The sequence below is a fragment of the Thermobia domestica genome, chromosome 16 (genome assembly GCF_964235325.1).
Source record: "Thermobia domestica chromosome 16, izTheDome1.hap1.1, whole genome shotgun sequence".
In the NCBI taxonomy this organism is placed as follows: domain Eukaryota; kingdom Metazoa; phylum Arthropoda; class Insecta; order Zygentoma; family Lepismatidae; genus Thermobia; species Thermobia domestica.
Window position 1 is genome coordinate 162,141,106 of NC_137469.1, and position 23,253 is coordinate 162,164,358.

Below are 23,253 nucleotides of genomic sequence, written 5' to 3' on the forward strand. Positions count from 1 at the left end.
CGTAGTGTATTGTCTTTTTAATATGCAGAAAATTGGTTTAAATAGTGCTTTCTCCCTATGCGGCAGAAATTCGTCCTTGATACAAATTTTTCTTTAGCAAACATTTATTATAAAAACACTGTTCACATGCTTTGAGCTATCGTTTAACAGCTTTATTTGTGTATTTTGTCCTAAATAGCAATTAGTTGCACCTAAGAGCGCACGCACGGGGGGCACCTGCTGCGAATCCCCACCCCAAAAAATTCGTGCAGTTTTACTATACGGATCCATAGTATAAGCAGTAATAGGAGTAGGAGTAGGGGTAGGAACGGGTTAGAAGCCCCGCAGGGATTCGTTGGATTCTGTTCTCGACATAAAATGGACAAATTAAAGACTTCCCCAAAATTTTCTGTACATTTTACAATCTGTGGATCCGTATAGTAAAACTGCACCAAAAAATTTCTAACTTAAGAGTATATTTGTACACTTTCTCAATATAAAACTATACGGGCCTTATGCAGAGTCGTTCTGACGCGTGATTAGTGCCATACTAAAGAGTTCGACTAACATATGTTTCCAGCAGTAGTCAGGCCTTTAGTATTATGCGAATCATATGTCAAAATGACTCTGCATAAGGCTCTACATGTTTAACATGGAAATGATTGATGTAGCTTGAAACTTTGATCGTACACTTTATCTTTACTCTTTCTTTCATGAAAACAATCTAGTTGCTTTCTTTCTTTCCTTTTTTCTTTCTTTCTTTCTTTTTTCTTTCTTTTTTTCTTTTTTTTCTTTCTTTTTTTTTTTTTTTGAAAATACAGTTGGAAATATTTTACAATTACGTATCGTCTTTTCGAGTGCAGAATAATACTTACATACGTAGTGGCTTGGCTTGTAGGATTGGACCTTTCCGAATCTTGGACTCCTCTCAACAAAAAATTCTGGTGTGCATCTACTTCCGTCTTCACACCCAGAAAATTGACTAAATCTAAACTCTAGCGGGGCCACGGTGGTTCAGTGATAGAGCGTTCACCTCTGGTGCTTGGAGTTCTTGGTTCGATCCCAGCTCGCGCCAAGTGAGCTTTGTGGTGGACAAATACCGTGTGTGTAGGTTTTCTCGGCGTTCTCCCGTTTCCTCCCACTTTCTTCATTCCACCATTTCACTCATTTTCATCATCACAGTCTCCTTTAGCCTAGCCGGCATAACCGCGGGACGTAAAACTTAAACATTTCATTTTCTAAACTCTAGCCTTGATGGTTTACAACTAGGAAACCAAAGTCTGAACACCATACTATTTTATTATGCATTCTAAGCTCATCAAAGTTTACCAGCATGAGTTTCCTCCATTACGTACAATAATTATGTTCTATTATTTATGGCTCTCCGTGCCTAGTCTAGTGGCTAGCACGGCTGTGTTTGGTGCATGTGGTGCCGGGTTCAATTGCTAGTGGAAGATTATTAAAATTTGAGAGGGTTACGGTGGTTCGGATTCCACCTTAAACTGTAGTTCTATATCTCATATTGCCTCAATGCTGACAAGAGACATTACATTTCAGTAGAAAACAACATGTTTTGTGATTGATTTCCTTTTTTAGAATTATCACCTGAAGGACGATAAAATAACAAGAAAAACCTGGTTGATGCCTTGACTGCTGTTATATCAAAAGTATCGCATGCGGTCACGAGGCTAAGTTCTATTTGAAATAAACGTTTCTAGGCTACCAAACCACCGTTTCAGTTCATGAAATATATCGTAGGTTTAGGCCTATCATGATTTAGGCCTATCATAATGTTTGTACTTCAGAAAGTTTTTATTTACTAGTAATTTGTGAATATTTCACCTATGTAGAACTTTAAGGGATATGGCTTTGCAGGACATTTAAAGGATGTACCCCCAAATCAGCTCCTTCCCCATCCCCAAATATCTTAGGAAACTAAATATTTACGAAATGATGAACGACATATAAGATTAGTATTTGATATATTTGAAACATCATAGAAGAAAATACAAAAACATTACGTATGAGAAAGTGTTATTTTCCCTGCTTAATTTCTTACTCTTATACCGAGAATTTGTTGTCTAAATTCGTGGAGATTTTAAAAGTGTTAATTTGCAGCCCTTATTTACTTTAATGATCCATTGATTGGTTGGTTGATTTTGCTTTCTGTTTTTTATGCATGATGATTATGAAGGACAGGATCTGTTATTTATGTAAACTGCGACCCACTCCAGGACTTGAGTTCGGTGCAGTCATTCAAAATCTCACATTGGACGCGCCTTCCCCAGTTGCATGACAGTATCCAGAGTGCGAATTACCGGGGAGGATGAGGGGAATTTCCCTCTCAATCACATTTTGTTCCTGCCAAAGAAGTCAGCTGAAGTATCCCCACCGGGGATGCTCGCTTTCCCCCCCAAACTGTGCTTAGTATATAGATTTCAATATGAGTAGAAAAATTATCATATGCTTGTGATCATGGCTATCGCTCGGGCCTAATTATTAAGTAAATGAACTTTAGAGAACTACATTTACAAGAGTGAGTACATTTAAACACGTTCAGAAAAATTTGGTGAGGTGTGTACATGTCAGGCAATATATAGTACATAGTTATTGTCAGCAGATTTACTGAATAATTAAATCTCTTATTTATTAAAGATGTCATATTTATGTGTGTGGGAGGTAATATATTACTGTCTCATTTTGAAGTATTGCACCTTTAGAATTTACGTCCTGTTGGCCTAATTTTATCCCCCCCCCCAATATAGATGATCTAATTCGCACACTGACAGTATCTCACATCTCAGCGCGTTGGATGACAAAACGATGCCACAGGTCTGATTCTGGTTTGAAGGATCGTGTTGTATCCAAATGCTTAGCAAGTTTCCTTTATGGCTGTACACTTAGGATATGCATCTTGGCACAAGAGACCCGGGTTCAAAAAATGAAATGAAATCTTTCAGGCTAAAGTCATACGATTATGCCCGTTAGGCTAAGGGAGACGATCATAAAGGAAAGCGGATGGTAATGGAAGAATTGGTGGAATGAGCATGTAGGGAAGTGACCCGAGAAAACCCAAGGACATGATGTCCACCGCAAAATTACTTGGACGGGAATCGAACCAAGGATCCTACGCACTAGAGGTAAATGTTCTACCACTTTTTTTTTTTTAAGTTAGCTGACTCACCGAACGTGCTTCAGTAACTTACTTGATCTACGTATTACTAATTTTACTTACTATACTCGTTTTAACTTGCTTTCCCAATAACCTAGAACGACAGGGACATGAACACAGAAACATCGAGGACAGTTAAAATCACAAAGGCTCTTCCACCGGAAATGAAACCCGGGACCCCGTACACCAAAGGCGCACGTCCTAGCCACTATACCACTGAGCCACCTTGTCCCCCCACCTGAGTTCGAGTCCCGGTGAGAGCTCGTATGATTCGGATCGTACGGCTTCGATGCTGAACGGCACGCTAGAATCCAAACCAACCTAGGAATTCAATTCTTAGCGTACTGCTCCGGGGTTCAGTTCTCAGAATTTTCGATGTTTATACATAGTCGTAAAGTAGTTCTATTAAGAAGTAAATCACTTAAATTAGAGAACAAAAATACTGTAGCAGGAGACTGATGACCTGACTAAGCATACCAAGATGAACATTTAACATCCAGTTAGCATTGCTGTTAGTGGCTTTCAGCAGTATGCTTTTATTGGGGGGAGGGAGAAAGGAAGGAGGACAATATTTTAATTAGTAATAATTATACTTGGCTCCATAGCTTGCAAGGGGAGCGTGGTAGTTAAATGGTAAAGCAGATGCATTGGTCCCTGGTTCGATCTCCGGTCTGTTTGTGGTGGACAACATCGTGTCCGTGGATTTTCTTAGGGTTCTCCCGTTTCCTCCCACAATCTCACCCCGCCTATTCTTCCACCATCATTCATTTACCTTACTCATCCGTCTTCCTTAGCCTAAAGGACATAATCGTGCGACGTTAAACTGAAAGATATTTCATTTTTTTCCATAGCCCTCAAAATAGGCTTTTTCTTTATTAGAGGCCGGATGTTAGGCAAAATGCCTATTCTTTAATATTAAAGATATCATCAAAAATAATGTTTTAAAGTTTATGTGGGGGGTTATAGTTTAGATTTAAGCCAATTTCATTTTGCCTATTTTGCCTATTTCGCCCCCTTACTGCCTAGATAATTGCTTTAGTGCCTAATGTTGCCTCTTCTATGCGTTTTCTTCAAAATAAGCCTACATTTGGAAAATATATAATTTATATAATATTCACACTCATACATATTAGGTGTTTGTAAATAGAAGCACGTGGTACATTACTATATATATTCCACTTAAAATATTAACAAACAGGTATCATTCTATATTCTTTGAACATTACCTATGATTTGAATCTATTTTTTAATTGTTTTGAGTATTTATCTTCATTATTTCAAGTTACATTTTAATGCCTATTTTTTTAAATTTTAAGTGCCTATTTTCCACGTTTTTAATGCCTAAACATCCGGTCTCTAATAATTATTGAATTTGCGTACACTACTTTTGAATTATTCAGTTTAATACGCTTAGTTAAAAATACGAATAAGTTTAATTAAACGTTTGGTAGAAATTTACCAAAAATATTTGTGAAGCGGCAATGTAATTGTGCATGGATATTTACAACATTGTCATTGAATTAAAAGTAGTTTTAAAACCCATAATAATAAGAAAATAATATAAAATGGATCATGGAAACATAGGTAATCATGAACGCTCTAACATTGAGCTCCGCGGTCCAATCAGGATTATGATTGGACCGCGGTGGCTCAATGGTAAAGCGTTCATCTCTGGTGTATGGGTTTTCTCGTTTCCTGTCACTTTTTCTTTTATTCCACCATTCTCATCACTGTCTCGCTTAGCTTTGCTCGGTGCATACTTGTGGGACGTTAAAGGCAATAATTATTATAATCCTGACTGACTTCTATTTATATTCAAATAAAACCACTGGTGCAAATCCCGGGGAGATGAGGGGGACATGTCTCCTCCAATCTTGAACCTGGGGGACTGTTCCCCCAATAATCCGATTTGAAATGTGTGGTTTTTTTTTTTTTTTTTTTTTTTGGGAGAATTGTGATGATTTGTGTCCGATTGCCACAAAGGAAAGTGAGATGAAATTTATGTCCCTTGCTGTGTAATATATATAAGAGATTCACCTCAGAAATCAGATTCATCTACCGTAATATGAGTCTCATTCCCTCCTTCAGAATAAGTCTCAAATCTGCCCACCTCCAAATGTTAAAGACAACTCTACTCCCCCTGATCCCCCACAACATTGTTTTTCAACTTCATAAATATTTTAAACATCGTTTAAAGAAAAAATGATTATGGAAACAGTCTTATCTGTTCCCCCAATGTTGAAGACAGATTTGCGCCGCTGAATAAGACACATGAAAAGTTAATGTTTATGCGAAGGTGAATCTTCGGATTGTTTAAATCGCAAAGTTTCTTTCTGTCCCTAACCAATATGGCTGATAAAAACCATTTCTGTGACTTCCAATGGGTACAAACAACACAAATATTATAGAATACCATACATAAGCGTTGCTCAAACTGTAGTTAGCAAGCTACAAGTTTAATTTCACAATGACTAGACAATATGACAAATTAACAAATTGAAACAATATTACAAAAGTAACATCAACTTAAATTTATGTACTAATCACATGACTTACAGAAACTGGCTCTCACACAAGCACCTGTAGATGTGAGCACTTATCTCAAACACAAATACAAATACGTTGTATTTGAATTAGTGTTGTGAATTGCATTGCCTCGTACTGGAAGATGAGACTTCTGGAAATACGAAGCCCTATTACCCTTGCAATATCGGCATGGGCGCCCGAAAGGGAGGGCAAAGTAAGGCCCGAGCCCCCCTCTGGCTCACGAAAATGTATTAAATTTCTTAATCCAAATAAAAAAAATCCAAACGTAATTTAGCAACCTGAGATTTGAGCCCCTCCCTAGAAAATTTTCTTTGGGCGCCCATGAATATCGGGTATGTTCAACAGTAGAGGAAATCTGGAACTCTGATTTCCAATGAGTAATATTTTTTCTTTGCTATGGAATTTTGTAAAAGTATTTTCATTTCATTACTAGCAGCGTTCACCCCGCTTCGCTGCGGTCACCCCGGAACGCAATAAACTTTGTTACTTAGATAATTTTTACTTTTTCGCTTTCAAGTGATATGATAAAAACCATAGAAGATTGCAGTAAATCTTAACATTATATCGCCTGTCATTTATGTTAACCCGCCCCGCTTCGCTGCGGTCATCCCGGTGCTGGCATATTGTAAAAGTGTCTGTAAAAATAAGCAAATCAATTAAAAAATTTTAAACAGAAGATTCAAGCTATTTTCCGCTGTATATCGCCTGTCATTTATGTTAACCCGCCGAGTGACACGGTCATGCGGGTTGCATATAAATACGTTTATTTTTACCTATGATGAACTAATAACAAAGGATTTGTACGTTATGGACACTTGAATGGTCAATTATCTCAAGACACTGGTAATTAAAAATTAAAGTGATATGATAAAAACCATCTAGGGTCCAAATCCTAATAACCCCCCAAAAATGAAAGAAATTGGTTCAGCCGTATTAGCGTGATGAGCGGACAAAGGATTTTGTACGTTCTCTTTTATATATATAGATATTGTTATTCGTTAATTTAGTATATAGGCCTCTTTCTAAGTTTGTATATAGGCTTATATATACTTCTATACATCTGGAATTTCCTATGTATCTTTGTAATTTCTACTATGTTTATTGTAATTGGATCACAAGATCCAATATATTTCAACTATTTTTTTCTTGTAGGCCTCATATCTGGAGAACTACATATAGTGTAGCCAAACCCAAACTATCACTTAACTCAGTAGGATATGCATATTCTGTAGAAAATAAGAAAGTTCGTTTTAAGGGCCGTTCAAAAATTTTGTGTCCTCTGAGCCAAAAAATAATTCTTGACCAAGATCGCAATCTTTTGATCATTTTCTTTATCATTCCTAAAAATCTTGTTTTTCTTTTCTTTCAATAAACAATAACAAGACCACAAACGATCCTCGAGGTATACTCCTGTGCCCTGTCAGATTGAACATTATTCCAAATACGATAATTTATCATATGGCTGGTTCCGGAGAACAACCGACTAAGTCGATATTTTTGAAAATTGAGATTTTACAGGTATAAGCTTCTTTTGATGAGTTCTACATTGTGTAGAAGCGGCTAAGACGAATACATAAAATTGAGGAAGTTACAGCATTTGGTTATGTCAAAATTAGCAAGGTAACTATTGTAAAATTTACCTTTTAACTGCCCTCCTGTAAAATTTACTTTTCCCGACTTAGCCGGTTATTCATTGGACCCAGCCATATATAACGTTAAGAATTTCAAGCAGGCAAGACTATTAGACAAATAATAGATTTTTACAAAACCTCGAAATCGGCGATTTTACCCAAAACTCTTGTTCGTGTATAACAGCGTTTCCCAACCTTTTTCAACTTGCGGCACACTATAGGTATAACTTGAATTCTCGCGGCACACCCATATATATACCGTGGTATTTTTATGTGGTTACTGATCTCCTTACAGAGAAGAAAGCTCGATCACTGATTTTCCCCCGTGGTAAATCATTATGCTTATTTTTCATTTTAACTTTAAAATAGTAAACAATTGCAATGAAATATAGGACTGGGATTTTTAAAAATAAATACACTTTCTCTTTCGAAAACTGTATCTAACCTTTAACTAAAAGGGAAGATCACTAAATAACGAATAAATAAACAAATCTCCTATACTTTTAAAACACAAATATAGGTAATTTGTATGCATATTTGCTTTGTTGAATTTATTGGAATGATATGTTAAAATTTCAAGTTACGAAATAGTCTGCAACAATAAAGAAGCAATAATGGGCATGACAATGATAAATACATTTTCCAACATTAAAAATGTACAGAAAAGTAACACAATATGAAACTTAAAATTGTAGATTTATAGTAGAGGTTCATAGTAATGTGAAATACAAATATACATTTTCCCCTATGTCTTGCAATTTGATTCCTATAGAATTAATAATTTGTTTCGATTTCCTCGCGGCACACCAGCGGCCCATTCGCGGCACACCGGTTGGGAAACGCTGGTGTATAATATGCTTACGGCAGTGCAGGCTAGTTTTCATTTTCTTCGCGGAACTTGGCTGACATGCACTGCCATGCATGTTGATTATACAATTTTATAAGGTAAAGATTACACTGTTAAATACAATATATTTTGTGAAAAGACCCCTAATCGAAGCAAATCGAACTAAAATTTGTATTGAGTCAATAGGGAGTATTTTGCTAAGAAATATTTTAATTGTATTGAGTCAATAGGGAGTATTTTGCTAAGAAATATTTCAATTGTATTGAGTCAATAGGGAGTATTTTGCTAAGAAATATTTCAATTGTATTGAGTCAATAGGGAGTATTTTGCTAAGAAATATTTCAATTGTATTGAGTCAATAGGGAGTATTTTGCTAAGAAATATTTCAATTGTATTGAGTCAATAGGGAGTATTTTGCTAAGAAATATTTTAATTGTATTGAGTCAATAGGGAGTATTTTGCTAAGAAATATTTCAATTGTATTGAGTCAATAGGGAGTATTTTGCTAAGAAATATTTCAATTGTATTGAGTCAATAGGGAGTATTTTGCTAAGAAATATTTCAATTGTATTGAGTCAATAGGGAGTATTTTGCTAAGAAATATTTCAATTGTATTGAGTCAATAGGGAGTATTTTGCTAAGAAATATTTCAATTGTATTGAGTCAATAGGGAGTATTTTGCTAAGAAATATTTCAATTGTATTGAGTCAATAGGGAGTATTTTGCTAAGAAATATTTCAATTGTATTGAGTCAATAGGGAGTATTTTGCTAAGAAATATTTCAATTGTATTGAGTCAATAGGGAGTATTTTGCTAAGAAATATTTCAATTGTATTGAGTCAATAGGGAGTATTTTGCTAAGAAATATTTCAATTGTATTGAGTCAATAGGGAGTATTTTGCTAAGAAATATTTCAATTGTATTGAGTCAATAGGGAGTATTTTGCTAAGAAATATTTCAATTGTATTGAGTCAATAGGGAGTATTTTGCTAAGAAATATTTCAATGCTGAAAGCTGCAATATACCGTTAGCAAAACTAGCGTTGAGCATTCTAGTAATTCATTTTTACTGTAGCTTCTCAGCTGAGTAATAATACATGATACTGAATGAAACTTACTGTATATTTGCAACTATCTGAATAATAAAACTGTTTTATGACTGCATTGTTTCCACCTGTCTTTGTGTTTGCTATGCGTTCATTGCTATCAAATGTTGTTTGAAGGCTATAAAACTGCGTTTGAATGCATTTAGCTTGCAATAAATGAACATCCAACTGTGATAATAAACTGAAGCAGCTACCACTCAATCACGCTGTCGTAAAATGGGGGAAGAATGGCTGAAGGAGACGAAAAGACCTTCTGATCTCATTTTATGGCTTCGAGTATCAATGTGAAGACAACGTGTAAGCAATTGAAAACAAATATTCGTACAAACGGATCCAATTATAGGTGTAAATAATTTGTAAGTAAATCTTTCTGAAATATTTCCTTTTATTTTCGTTCTTTCTTCTTTTTGAAAGTTATTCAATTTGTTTACTTAATCTTTTTTTTTCTTTTTAAGTTCTTCCTGTGCTCTAGTAGCAATGATCCGCACCATGTAATTGTAATGTTATTCTATTAAGGTTATAATTGTTCTAAGAAAGCACGAATTTCTGTTTTGTTCGATTCGAATCACAGATTAATTCTATTCATACTAGACGGATGGTCAATGATGTAACTAAGGGAGGGGGGAGGCTTATACCCCGGGCGCCGGATTGGAACGGAGCACAACTGGGCAAATAAATATTTATTTCTCTATAAGACAAGAAAAGGAGATTTAGGATACTAAAGATCATAAAAATTAACTCAGACACTTAACAGGATAACAACGACTCACCAACCTTAGGATCATATTCATAGAACATAAGTTAGCTTCAAAGCTATCTTTTGAGGACATTATAAAAACTTTTGCAGCCAAAATAGCCCGCAAAGTTAAATTTTAGTTCCAGCTTTCTGTGTTTTCATTTAACTTACATTGATTTAAGAGATTCGCAAAATGTCCGAGCATAATAGGGCCTATTGGAGACAATAGCTTGATTGTTTGTCATAATTAAATATTTTATTCTAAAGCAACAGACTGATTCATTCTACACATATGCAATTCCGATATAATTCCAAAAACAGTGCAGTTGTTATGATAAGACTGTAAGAATATGTCAAGCATGGTACTCTCAGATTATTTGGTAATCAAATACTAATTTATTTGGTGTTTTATTTTCTACTAAAAGTTAAATTATGTACTGCACTTTCGCTTGAAGAAAAAAATGCAATTGGAGAATTACTGTGTGATGCCAATATCAGGTGTAGTCGGGGAGCGTTTTGGTTCGATTGGTCAGGGGGGCGAGTTCTTGCCCCGAGCAGCAACTAGCCTACTGTAGTTGCGTCGCTGTGGACTATTGTTACAGATCTACAGTTCTATTACAGTTAACAGTTCTATTTCACTTTCTATATAAAATACAACGTATAAATGAGCCTCAATATGTCATCTCGTATTAAGTTATAGCTAAGATTTCGCAGTACAGAGCCATCAAAACACGATTAACAAGATCTAAACTGAGCATAAACCTAAAATATTAGTTTTCCAACTAGATGCATTTAGAATATTTTTTTAGAACTATAATTATGACCCATATAGTCATAGTCATTCGTTGGACATGCAAGCAAGATGCACTCATCCATTGCAACTGCACCATTTAATTCATATTTTAAAAATCTTTGTGCATTTTCAGAGAGAAATTTACAATATACAATAAACTTGTTCATAGCTAGATGGTTAACGTTCATGCCTTCCGTGCGAGAGACCTGGATTCGATTTCCAAATTAAGTTCATGTGGTTTGGATCCATATTAAGCTGTAGCTTCACTTTTCATACAGCCTTAGTATTGAAGAGGGACTTGAGATCCTGAGACGAATATTCGGACCCAAGAGGAACGGGAACGGGGAATGGCGGAAACTTCATAACGAGGAACTACATAATTTATACGGTTTACCCAACATTGTTAGGGTCGTCAAGTCTAGGAGACTGAGGTGGGCAGATTATGTAGCTAGAATGGTAGAAAGTAGAAACGCTTACAAAGTCTTGGCTGGAAGACCAATCGGAAAACGACCATTAGGAAGACCTAGGCGCAGATGGGAGGACAATATTAAGATGGATCTCGCAGAGATTGGAATACAAAGTAGAAACTGGATGCAGTTAGCTAAGGATAGAAGTCAGTGGAGAGCTTTTGTGAAAGCGGCATTGAACCTCCGGGTTCCATAGGCTATAGAGTTAGTTAGTTTTTATTGAAGGGGAACGTTGAACTAAAGAAAAAAATAGTATTTTTTCTTTCTTTTCTTGTTGTTGGAAGAGTGGTGTCAGAGGTCTTTGAATATACTTCATTTCATACATTTTGGTTTAAGTCCCTAATGTAGACAGTGTTGAATTGGTGTCTTCCCGTTGTGCCTACTTCCCGTTATGCCTACAGGCCCTCCAGCACTTTGTAGAAAATATTTTTAATGATCTTATCTGTAGGCAGAACGGTAATTCCCGTTGTGCCTACTTCCCGTTCTGCCTACTCTTTCGAGACGGGGAATTCTGTGCAGGGAGGGATCTTTTCTAGGGATTTTTTCTTTAGTAATTCTAATAGATTCTCCTACTTTCCACTATTTCATTCATTTCTCATCATCACCGTCTCCTTTAGCCTAGCCAGCATTACCGTAGGACGTAAAACTTAAAAATGTAAATACTAAATACCACATATCGTCAATATACCCAATGTAATTTAAATAAAGATCTCATAATCGTTGTTCAAAATGTAAACAGTATGCAACCACATCTATGTAAGCCATCAAGCCTATTACACGTGGTTCCAGCCTTCCTAATAATCGTAAATATCTGTGATTTTATTCTGTATGTGACCACACAAATAGCATTTTAATTTCGATTATTTTACGGTAAAAATATTCTGTGAAATGTAATGGAAATTCAGAAGGAGCCTTCTTTGCGAATTTCTCAGAGTTTTCATTCTCACCGTCGTGAGTAATCCGATTGGGTAGAGAAGCGTGATTATCTAAGCAAACTCATCACCAACAAAACGCCGAACACGTATTTCATACTTTGACCGTTTCTGATTTTGAAAACACTCCTGTGTAGACTATAAGTCATTACTAGGCACCTTGCTTATCACACTGACACTAACAAATCATATATAATAACTTTTTAACGTAATAAGTAAAAGTTTGTTGTGATTCTTATTGAAACGTTTATGTTGCGAGCGGAGCAAGCAAGAAAATTTTTATCATATCTATTTCTTTGCAAACTAACAATATTGATTTAATCGGACGCCAATACGTTTTCAGGGCGACGCGTCGTTTACTGACTTCCCATATTTTTTCTTTCTTCTTGCTTGTTCGGCGACCCCTACTATTAGCGCTCAGGGCAACAGCCCCGCTCGTTCCCCTCTAGCTACGCATCTGATTACTATAACAGTCTTATGTGTTTCGTTGGGTTTTCAGTATTTAGAAAATGTTATTTCAATAAAGTGAAGAATTATATATAACATTTTAGATGCATGGCCGCTGAAAAAAAAAAATCTCTTTATTAAACTGCAACTATGATTCTGTTCCTTGAATTTTGTCAGTTTTATCAGAAATTTTCCATGGGTTTTGTCTTGCATTCGCAATAATCTGTTTCGTAATTCTAAGAAATTATGTAAGAAGAATAACTATTTCTTCAAGTTTCATCATAAATTTTAGATGTTATTCTACTTTTTCTTCTGGGAAAAATTGCTGGGATATAGTTCTGTTATTAGCAGGGTTGTTTGCATCTACTTTAGTAAATGTAAGTAAGTCTGTTTCGTGTTCGTTTCAGATACAATGTCAAACGGGTTACTGGCAACTGAATCAATCAATTCGAGGAAAGAGATATGATGGAGACAAACACTCTTTTTAAAGGCCGCCTTATGCATCCTCTTGCGTTGTTTGTTTAATAGTTGGCCAGACATGCCTTGGGGATGTGAACTGTGGCATTTTTTAGTACTGCAAGTCTTAGCATGCTGGAGGTAAACTACTGGAAACCCAAATAAAATTTTGTTCTGAAATTGCTTGATATTAGATCTTTTTTTTTTTTTTTTTTTAATGTTTGTTTCACATACAATGTCTAACATTCTTGCAACTGAGTCAACCAATTTTCCATGTACACTGATGAAACTTGTAGAGGTGGTGGTTGTTTTTACAGAAGCTTTTAGAAATACTAAAGAAATATTCCCTACAAAAATTCCTCCCTGCACATAATTCCCCGTCTCGAAAGAGTAGGCACAACGGGAAGTAGGCACAACGGGAATTACCGTTTTGCCTAGAGATAAGATAATTAAAAATATTTTCTTTAAAGTGCTGGAGGGTCTGTAGGCAGAACGGGAAGTAGGCACAACGGGAATGAACCGTTGAATTCAGGTATGTTCAAGGGGATGCTAAGCCCCTTCTAGAATATATATGCGCCCCCCTAGAATATCTACCTACATGTATTGAAATATCTTTTTTGTTGTTGTTGTTTATTTGTTTCGGAAATAAGAAGTCTTAAAAACAAAGACTTTTTTTAAAAGAAAATTAGTTTGTTCTTTTGCCCAACCTAATTGTTCTAATTAGCAAACCGCGTTTTCATATAAAGTCCAGGTTAAATAAAAACTTGGAAATTAAATACTAACGCACACAAACGCTTTACAACATTAGTTAGGTAAAAATGGTAATATGTTGGTCATTGCAACCGAGCAGACAATAACAAGTCGCAAGTTTTGTTGCGACAGATTCCTGCTGCCCTATTGCAGTCTAGAACAGAGCCCCCTTTAAATTTTAATTGCCTCCCTTGTACAAAAGTCTGAATTAAACACTGAATGTAGATCTACTGCTTCTCACACACACTAGTTGCTTTCCTTGCAATCTGCCCAAATTTTATATTTGTTAAAATAATGGGCGGCGATTAGGGAGGCAAAGGGAGGCAGTTGCCCCCGCACTCTTTTGAAGTAACCCATTAATGTATATAGTTTCATTGGTGTCGTCCCACTTGCGACATTCCTATTAGCGACAGGAACTGTTAACTGTCCTATGAGCGACCGATTCGATCTGTTAACTGCTCTATGAGTCACCGATTCGTTCATACTAAGATAATGGAAGAAGACAAGGTTCTCTCTTCTTTAACTTGTTTCATGCCAATGCGATTTAGAACCTAACAAAATGTACTATGAAAAATTTCGCTCTACCTGAATTTAATACGTGAGACTATTCTCAATACACTAACAATATTTTATACGTTTTTTCTAATATTATATTTTTGAATTACTTTCTATGAATACACTGACTATATCAAGGGGAAAACTAACTAAATATTTAGAGTAGCTCCGCCTTTGTCTATGATTCTAATATAATTAAAAATGTCATGTTAAAATGATGCGGAGCATAAGTTTAGATTGAATATGTTTATGACATAAGAAAGAAATCAGAAAGAAGTAGGGGCGCCCGAAGAAAATTTTCTAGGGAGGGGCATCTTCATGGTTGCTGTACCATGTCTGGTATATCTGGTATTTAATATACGTGGTTTGCTATATTACGTATACATTTTCGTGAGCCAGGGGGGTTATCCCTGCCTTCCCATCGGGCGCCCATGGAAAGAGGGTGTTCACCACTTGAGGATATCAAAGAAATCTAAGAAAAAAAAAACGTATTCGAAGAAATTATTACACAAGTTACAAATCTCTCGTAGGACTTAACAGTTCGTCTAGTTATGAGATTATTTCAGATTGCTATACGACAAGCTTTTATATATAAATCAAAACAAGGAAGAACGGCAAATTAAGCAATTAGTTTACGTTTTGGTAGCTTACAATAGGGAGGAAGGTAGTTTAAAGAGTTTGTTTACCTTTTGAATTGTTTAGAGTGAACTGCGTTGTAATGTGTGAGATTGGTTGAGAATAGCCAATCAGATGTAAGGGATCTCAAAAGCTGTCTTTTATCATTGACTTTTTTTTTTTTTTATTCAGTGTCTTTGGAAGTCTAAAAAGTAGATAGTTGGCGAAACTGTTACACGTTTAAGTTTTTCAAAATAAAATATATTACTGTGTTTAGTGAGTAATTAGATTTGAATCAAATTAAGTACAGAAAACAAAGCTTTTGAAGAAAGGGAATATTACAACTGGATTTTCAATAATTACATAGGAATATACTTTTCATGGAAATGTCCCTGTTGTCTCGGTAAGTTATTTGATATGTTTTATGTCAAATCTAACTCAAAATTAAAATAAGATTTATTTGCACTCACTGTAGAGGGAAAATATATTTGATGAACTGTATTACTGGCACGTACATTTTTCGTAGCAAGGTTGTTCGGGCGTTAATAACACCAGAGGCAAACACATTTCACGAGAGGGAATCATATCATCTTCCATCATCTCCATGTAAATGAATCGGTCGCTCATAGGACAGATAACAGTTCCTATCGCTAATAGGACTGTCGCTTCTGGGACTAATTCGTTTCATTTAGAAATGTAAAGTTTTTGTATGTATTATTGGTTCATAGATAAAATGGTGCCATATATTTGCCGTTCCGTGAGTACGTATTGGTTGTCTTCCCGTGTAGTAAAGAAAACAAATGGAATCGCGTTTTAATTGCCACAGAAAATAACCCCAAAATTAACCTATTGGAGCACAACAATTTCAGCATACTTTCACTTTTTACAGCCGCTTTGAAACTAATTCAGAGAGCATTTCGCAAAACAAGAAAAAAAAAGTATTTCACAAGTTATTTTTTTAATTGCACAAAAATTGGCAGTTCCTAAAATGTCTTTTCTTCTTTCTAAAGTAAGGGAAAATAGCGTAATAAGAAACAACTTCTATCTTTTCCATTGTTTTGTAGTGTAATATATGAGTGAAGTGGGTGTTAGGGGTGTACGAGTGTATATACAATTAAATTTAGTGAATTCAACATAATTCCAGGTTTTAGTGTTATTTTGTATAATTGGAGTATAGAGTGAATCTAAGTATTGTGTTTTGATGTGCTCCAAGAAAGTGAAAACTGCACCTAATGGCAACGAATATGTTTCGGGCAGTTGTAAAAGCAAATATTTCTTTAAATGTCGTACCGTAGCATATGCTTGTAGTATTTACTGTCTTTCATTTTCTAAGAGTAATAACATACATTTAATAGCATGTGCGGAATTAAAAATTAAGTTGTTCATTAATCCCTGTTTCAATATAACTTTTGCAAAACAAGCATCATTATTTATTACTATGATTAATATTATCCTTTCTATTTATTTGTTTTGCAAATTTGTTATTCAATAATCTGATCACACAGTTTTCCAGACAGAATTTTAAAATGTTCATGAGCAAGGAATCAAACCTCTTCTTACACTTTCGTTGTTTAAGAGTACAAAGGGCTACTACCTACTGGCGTTGCTCTTGTCAATTTACGTAATAAAATATGAAATACTAAATATGGTATTTTAACTGAAAAAGATAGTATCCTATTAGTTATACAACCTTTCGTCAAACAAAATATTAGAAAAAAGCAGGAAAATTAACATTTATATGCAAATATTCAGATCATGTCTTGCCCCTCCACTTTTAACGTCCAACCGCCGCCACTGGTTAAAATAAAAGGTTTCCTGCATGGGATTTAATCTTGTGGCGCTGATTAATAATAATACAACATACGGTACTGTTTCCACAACAAAAATTATATTAAAGTATTAGAACAGTTGACTATTTCAATTTTTTTTTTTTTACTTTGCATGTATTTAGATGCATAAGGCATAGGCCTACACATACATAGACTACATAGTATTCAATCAAATTAGTAATATTTTAAATATATATTTTGAAATTAAATCTTGCAATTTTACCTTCCACAGTTTTGCTGGCTAGGCTAAAGGAGGCGGGGATGATGAAAAATGAATGCAATGGTGGAATGAAGAAAGTGGGAGGAAATGGAAGAGTCCCGAGAAAACCTACACACACGATATTTATCCACCACAAAGTCCACTTGGCACAGGCTGGGATCGAACCACTGACCTCACGCACCAGAGGTAAACGCTTTACCACTGAGCCTCCGCAGCCCCCATATTGCATATTTTATAGGGTCTACATGATTTAAATTGTCTAGCTTACTTTTTATTAATTAGATATGATTCGCTCTTCACTATAAAAAATATTTATATTACATTATTAAATAAAAGAAATAATGGTGCATCTTCCCCTTCGAATAGCTGCATCTAGAGTTCCTACTTTTTGCTTTGGAAAGCTGACAAACCGCATGAAGGGTTCTGACATTTAGCTTTGGAAAGGTGATAACACTAGTTTCCTCCTTCCATATTTTTTCTTCATCAGTTCTTTTATAATAATTTACTTTTATATTAATCCATCGTCTCTTTTTGACTACAGACATAGCCATTGGACGTAAAACTAAAAATTTCACTTAATTTTCATTTCTAGATCAATACAGTTGGAAAAAATTCACATTTACGTTATATTTCTGCCCACTCAAGCTAATCCAAGTTAATTTCTGTTTTCTATTTACTATTTTTTTTCCTTTATAAAAATTATACCAAGTTATTTCTCTTTGACATTCTGACATGCAAAGCGTCAATTCAATATATGTTGACACATGTGTTTCATTTACCACGCAAGACGCACGTAATTGAATGAAAAGAGTCCCAAGGTTAGTTCAATTCCATGCAGCGCATCAGTCACAGCTTGCTAATTTCTTAATGACACATAATTACGTCAGGGCTCATGACCTTTGTCTCGTGGTGAGGAAACATGCTATAGTTTCTGTCTCGCTCTTGTGATGAATGGGGGTTGAATTGGTCGTTGGGTATATATCACTGCTTTTGCGTCAAACAACCATCATTCAATTCATTCGAGAAAAGTTATGCGAAGAGGAAACGAGAGTTCCAATCACTGAATGGGATACGTATTTACTGTATTTATCTTCCAACTAGGGTTGGCTACGAGGCAAGAATTAAGACTGCCTCGTCTTGAAAAGAAGTCGTGAAAGTAATGTCTCGACTCGGATAATGTATCTGCTCCTATTGGATCAATTGTGTCTCGTCTCGTCTAGTAGGTAGCCCTACTTTCAAAACATTTCAGCTATTGTCTTGTATTGTTTGAGAGTCCCGGCCAAAGACAGGTTTTAGCCCACTTACCCTAACACAATTAGATGAAGTTACTAATCTAGTAGAGCAGGAATAGAATGTCCAATTACTTTCTTCTCTGTTAAAAAAAAAGTTAAAGATGGGAAATTAAGGACTGATGGGATAGTTGAAGATGAGGATTGTGGATAGTACAATTCACGGCTTAGAAATTGTTATCAAAATTTTAAGTCCAAATTAATGACAAACTCCTCCTCCATTTGCTTATGCATTCAGAAACACACGTCTAGATCGACTACTTGCTTCTGGTATTCAATCCAATTCACCCCCTCTTCCACCTCTCCTTGTCTAAAGCAGTATGTAATGTAAAACAAGCAATGGCACTGGCAATTAATTAGAGTAAAGGCGTAGGCGAATCCGGACAGGGAGCCGCGGTGGATCAGTGGTAAAGCGTTCACCTCTGGTGCATGGAATTCTCGGTTCGATCCCAGATCGTGTCAAGTGAGCTTTGTGGTGGACAAACACCGTGTATGTTGGTTTTCTCGGTGTTCTCCCGTTTCCTCCCACTTCCTTCATTCTACCATTTTATTCATTTCTCATCATCACTGTCTCTTTTAGCCTAGCCGGCATATCCGTCGGATGTAAAAAAAACTTAAAGCGAATCTGGATAGTTAAGATATTTTGTATTCTAGCCATCTTATTTCAGCGGGAGGCATTTTGTTCTGATCAAATATCCTTTGGAGTTTAGTTTACACTAGAGTTTTGAATGCCTGGGAAAAAACCGGAAACTTTGGGTAAAAAAACAGCTTTTTACCATTTTTCCCGAGCTTGCAAAAGAAACAGAAAAAATGGGAAAAATTTAAATTCTCGAATATTTTACTACATTATGCTTTTAAAATGAAAGCTATTTTATATTTACTAGTTTACAGTTAAGATCATTAAGTATTTATGTTTCTTGTATTAGAAAAGGGAAAATTTGTGGCATCAAACATATGAGCACCACTCATCCAAACACTTTAAAGTTAGCACCGTGGCAGAATGGAATTTAGGCTACAAAGATACTAAAATATAATCCTAGTTAGATAAATTAATATAGACGCATTTAAATTATCTTAAGCAATCTTGTGAAGTTCCCGTTTTATAGCAGGGAAGTATTAAAATAACGGGGCCGGAATCATTTTAGTTAATACCAGTAATACCAGTATCTAATATACAGAGTGTCTCATAAGTCCGTTTACATACGCAATCTCGGTAACTATTGAAGATACGAAAAAATGATAAGAGAGCAATGTTATTGGAAAGTATCTGTTTTCAATCTAAAATGTTGGAATTTTCCGAATTGGACCGACCATTTGGGCTCTACACTGGTATAGCGCCCAATGACAAAGAAAAATGCAACGTTGCCATATCTTTGTTGGACTACAATGAAGGAAAGATTGTGTAGTTTGACGTATCCTGGACCAAGGAGAATCGAAGGAGCGACCACAATGAAGGATATTAAGGAGGATCACAAGTGACGTCAATCCTAGGCAGTGGCACCATCAGAAGGCAGGGAGCAGGTACCAAAAATAAATTGAATAGAATTTATTCACGGCAAACTGGTATTAATGGCTACGTTATGTCAACGAAACTAGACAAGAGCAATTGAATAAAATTAGAAAGGGCAAAATTCAATTCAATTCATAACCGTGGGACGTAAAACTCAAAGATTTCATTTCATTTTTCATTTACTTGGGGAATTTCCTAGCATCAGTGTTGAGCAATGAATTCATAGTCAACGGTAGTTCCAGCTACCAAAATTTGCCTTCCCGTCTGATGAGGATGCCTATGTTGTGTGTATGCTTACAGGGTGTCCTTACAGGGTGTGATTGAAAAGTACCGGAACTTTTCCCGCCGCGCGGCTCCCTGGCGTTCGAAAAATGTGAGGGGTGGGGGAAAATGTGCGCGGGACCTTCCTCTTTCAAGCGGAACTTGGCCCAGTGCGCTGCGAGCAGCGGTTGAGAAAGCATCGCTGTCCGCGCGAACGTCGTTTTGGTCGTCGGTCACGTTTTTTGAGCGCCGAAAATGGAGTCAAAGATTGACCAACTCTACGCCATCAAGTTTTGTGTCAAACTAAAAAAGATGTTCACCGAGACCCAGGACCTGCTCAAGGAAGCCTTTGGGGAAGATGTGATGTCCCGTACTCGGATCTTTGAGTGGCACAAGGCCTTCAGGGAAGGCCGGGAGGACGCCGATGACGAACCACGCTCTGGGAGGCCGTCGACGTCGAAGACCGATGAAAACGTCGACCGAGTTCGCGAATACCTGAACCTGGACCGTCGGACAACCTTCCGGGAGATCAGCTAAGAATTTAATTTGACATACTATGCAGTGCAAAAAATTGTGACGGAAGAATTGAACATGCGGAAGGTGTGAACCAAACTGGTCTCCAAATTGTTGACCGAGGAGCAAAAAGAACTGTGAGTGAAAATGAGTCGTGAAGTGTTGGATTGTGTGGAAGCCGACGAAGAGTTATTAGACAGTGTGATCAGTGGTGATGAAACATGGTGCTACGAGTACGACCCCTCGGTGAACTTGGCGTAGCGTTGGTCAATCTTCGACTCCATTTTCGGCGCTCAAAAAACGGACCGACGACAAAAACGACGTTCGCGCGGACAGCGATGCTTTCTCAACCGCTGCTCGCAGCGCACTGGGCCAAGTTCCGCTTGAAAGAGAAAGGTCCCGCGCACATTTTCCCCCACCCCTCACATTTTTCGAACGCCAGGGAGCCGCGCGGCGGGAAAAGTTCCGGTACTTTTCAATGACACCCTGTATGTATATTTGTAGGCACCTTTTACAAAAACACAGTCTAAAACAGGATTTCTCAATCTGAGGGTCGCGAGAGGGTTTCATGTGGGTCGCGAAGATAAGTAGAAAAGATAAATATAATTAGAATCTAATACCGGATATTACTCAAAGTGGCAGACTCTCGAAAATTAAAATACTCAATAACTTCTTTAAGAATTGTCCGAGTTTTTGAAATCAAAATAGAAATCACTTTACTTTTTCATCATATGACCCAAAATTAAGGGAGTTATGAAGTTTTAGAATTTTAAAACGGCTTCCATTTTGAAACATGATGACGAATGGGATTCGATATTTGTAATACAAATGAACTGACCAAATTTGGTTTTAATCTATTCACTTTTATGAAAGTTACTGCATCCACTATATACAAGAAATGGATTCTACTATTATAGAAATAGATGGATATCGTGAGATCTGTGCAATAGGTATGTTAAAAACTCACAAAAGCTTATTACAAACCAGAAATTATAACGGGGTCGCTGGTAAGAGAGTGTGATAAAATGGGAGTCGTGATAGGTATTAGGTCGAGAACTACTGGTCTAAGCCACTTTGATCTAACAGATTTTAAATGAAAATGTCCGAAATAACTCCAATGTAAAATAGATATCCGGATCCACTTGACAGTTATTGTCCATATTCGCTCCTTTTGAGCACCGTTAACTTAATTTATCACCAGAAGGGGCGTCGAAGAGTAACTACGCTCTGACCTTGACGTAAGTAATTAGCATAAATAACTCCTTACTGACAGAATCGGGATTCTGAAAAAAATAAATTATGGGCTAGTAACACATTGAGAAAGGCTGTTCAGAAATTAGAAGCAGCAAATTTTATGGCGTTACTTACCTTCAGACTTGTTTTTCACACCGTACTGTTGCGTCACTCTCCCTTCCATGAAGTTCAACTCTACTGACTGAACGTGAAGGGAAGTACGGTGCTTCAACTGGCAAATTCGTGTTGCGCTCCGTATTTTGCTCCCAAGAAAATGTTCAGAAACCTTAGAATGCCCGGATTCGCCCACCTTTACTATATTTATTGTTTTGTGTGGATATGAAATAATAAAATATATAATTTTTATATATCAAATACATATATTACGGAAGTTGGAGAATAAATGTTTAGAGAGCTTCAAAATGTGGTGTCGGAGAAAAATGGAAGAGATGAAACGGACAGTGAAAGCAACAAACGAAGATGTTTTAAAACCGATAGGAGAGAAGAGGACACTTCTAGCCAGCATCCTTCGTAGAAAGGCCAATTGGATTGGACACATCTTGCGAAGAAAATGTCATACCGTCAAGAAGGAAAGATGGAAAGAAACCAAGAAATAGGAAGAACACAACTGATTGACGATTTGAAAAATAGAAGAAAATATTGAGAGTTAAAAGAGGAAGCTGAAGATCGAGAAACGTGGAAGGAACATTTCCAAACCCAAATCTAAAATTTTAAAAAATAAAACATTAGTAATAGGACCTGCCGAAAGGCGTACTTAATAATCAAATACGTATAACAATGAAAAGTTAGATAATGGAAAAAGTAATGACATTTTTATTGCCTAAGATGGTATCTGGTGTTAAATATGTTAACATGGGGTTTTATTATTATTATTATTATTATTATTATTATTATTATTATTATTATTATTATTATTATTATTATTATTATTATTATTATTACTAAGCCCTGAATGTATAATGTCGTCTAGAAACAGGGAATAGGTATTATGCGGGCTAGGAAGTGAACCTAAGTTTTTGACAAAAACACAGGAACTTAATTTCGGACAAGTTTTAATTTCCTAACTTGCATTGTAAGGAACTGATGTCCAGATCATCTTTGTCTTTCCATTTTTTTTTTTTAAAGTTGTAAAGCAAAGACTAATTTTCTTTCACCATGTCGGTGAAAAACAAAAGGACATAGCAAAACAATATTTGTTGGACAATGATGCACATGTGCTATTTATGTACGACTTACCCTAGAACTTAAAACTATAGCAGGACCGGATGAACCCGTCTGGAGGCACGGGATTAGAAAAAATAATGTGGCCCCTGCTGACTTCGCCTAACACTTTTCTGTGAAAGTA

At 36.2% G+C, this 23,253-nt stretch overlaps 1 protein-coding gene across 2 annotated transcripts in view; it reads right to left on the minus strand.

Annotated features, from left to right (window-relative positions):
• LOC145673497 (uncharacterized) overlaps positions 1–22,081 on the minus strand; it is a 136,418-nt gene extending 114,337 nt beyond the window's left edge. For both annotated transcript variants that reach the window (XM_081743262.1, XM_081743260.1), the window contains exon 1: positions 22,023–22,081. The gene's annotated coding sequence lies outside the window, so the exon portion shown is untranslated. The remainder of the gene's footprint in view (positions 1–22,022) is intronic.
• Between the last annotated feature and the right edge of the window lie 1,172 nt (positions 22,082–23,253).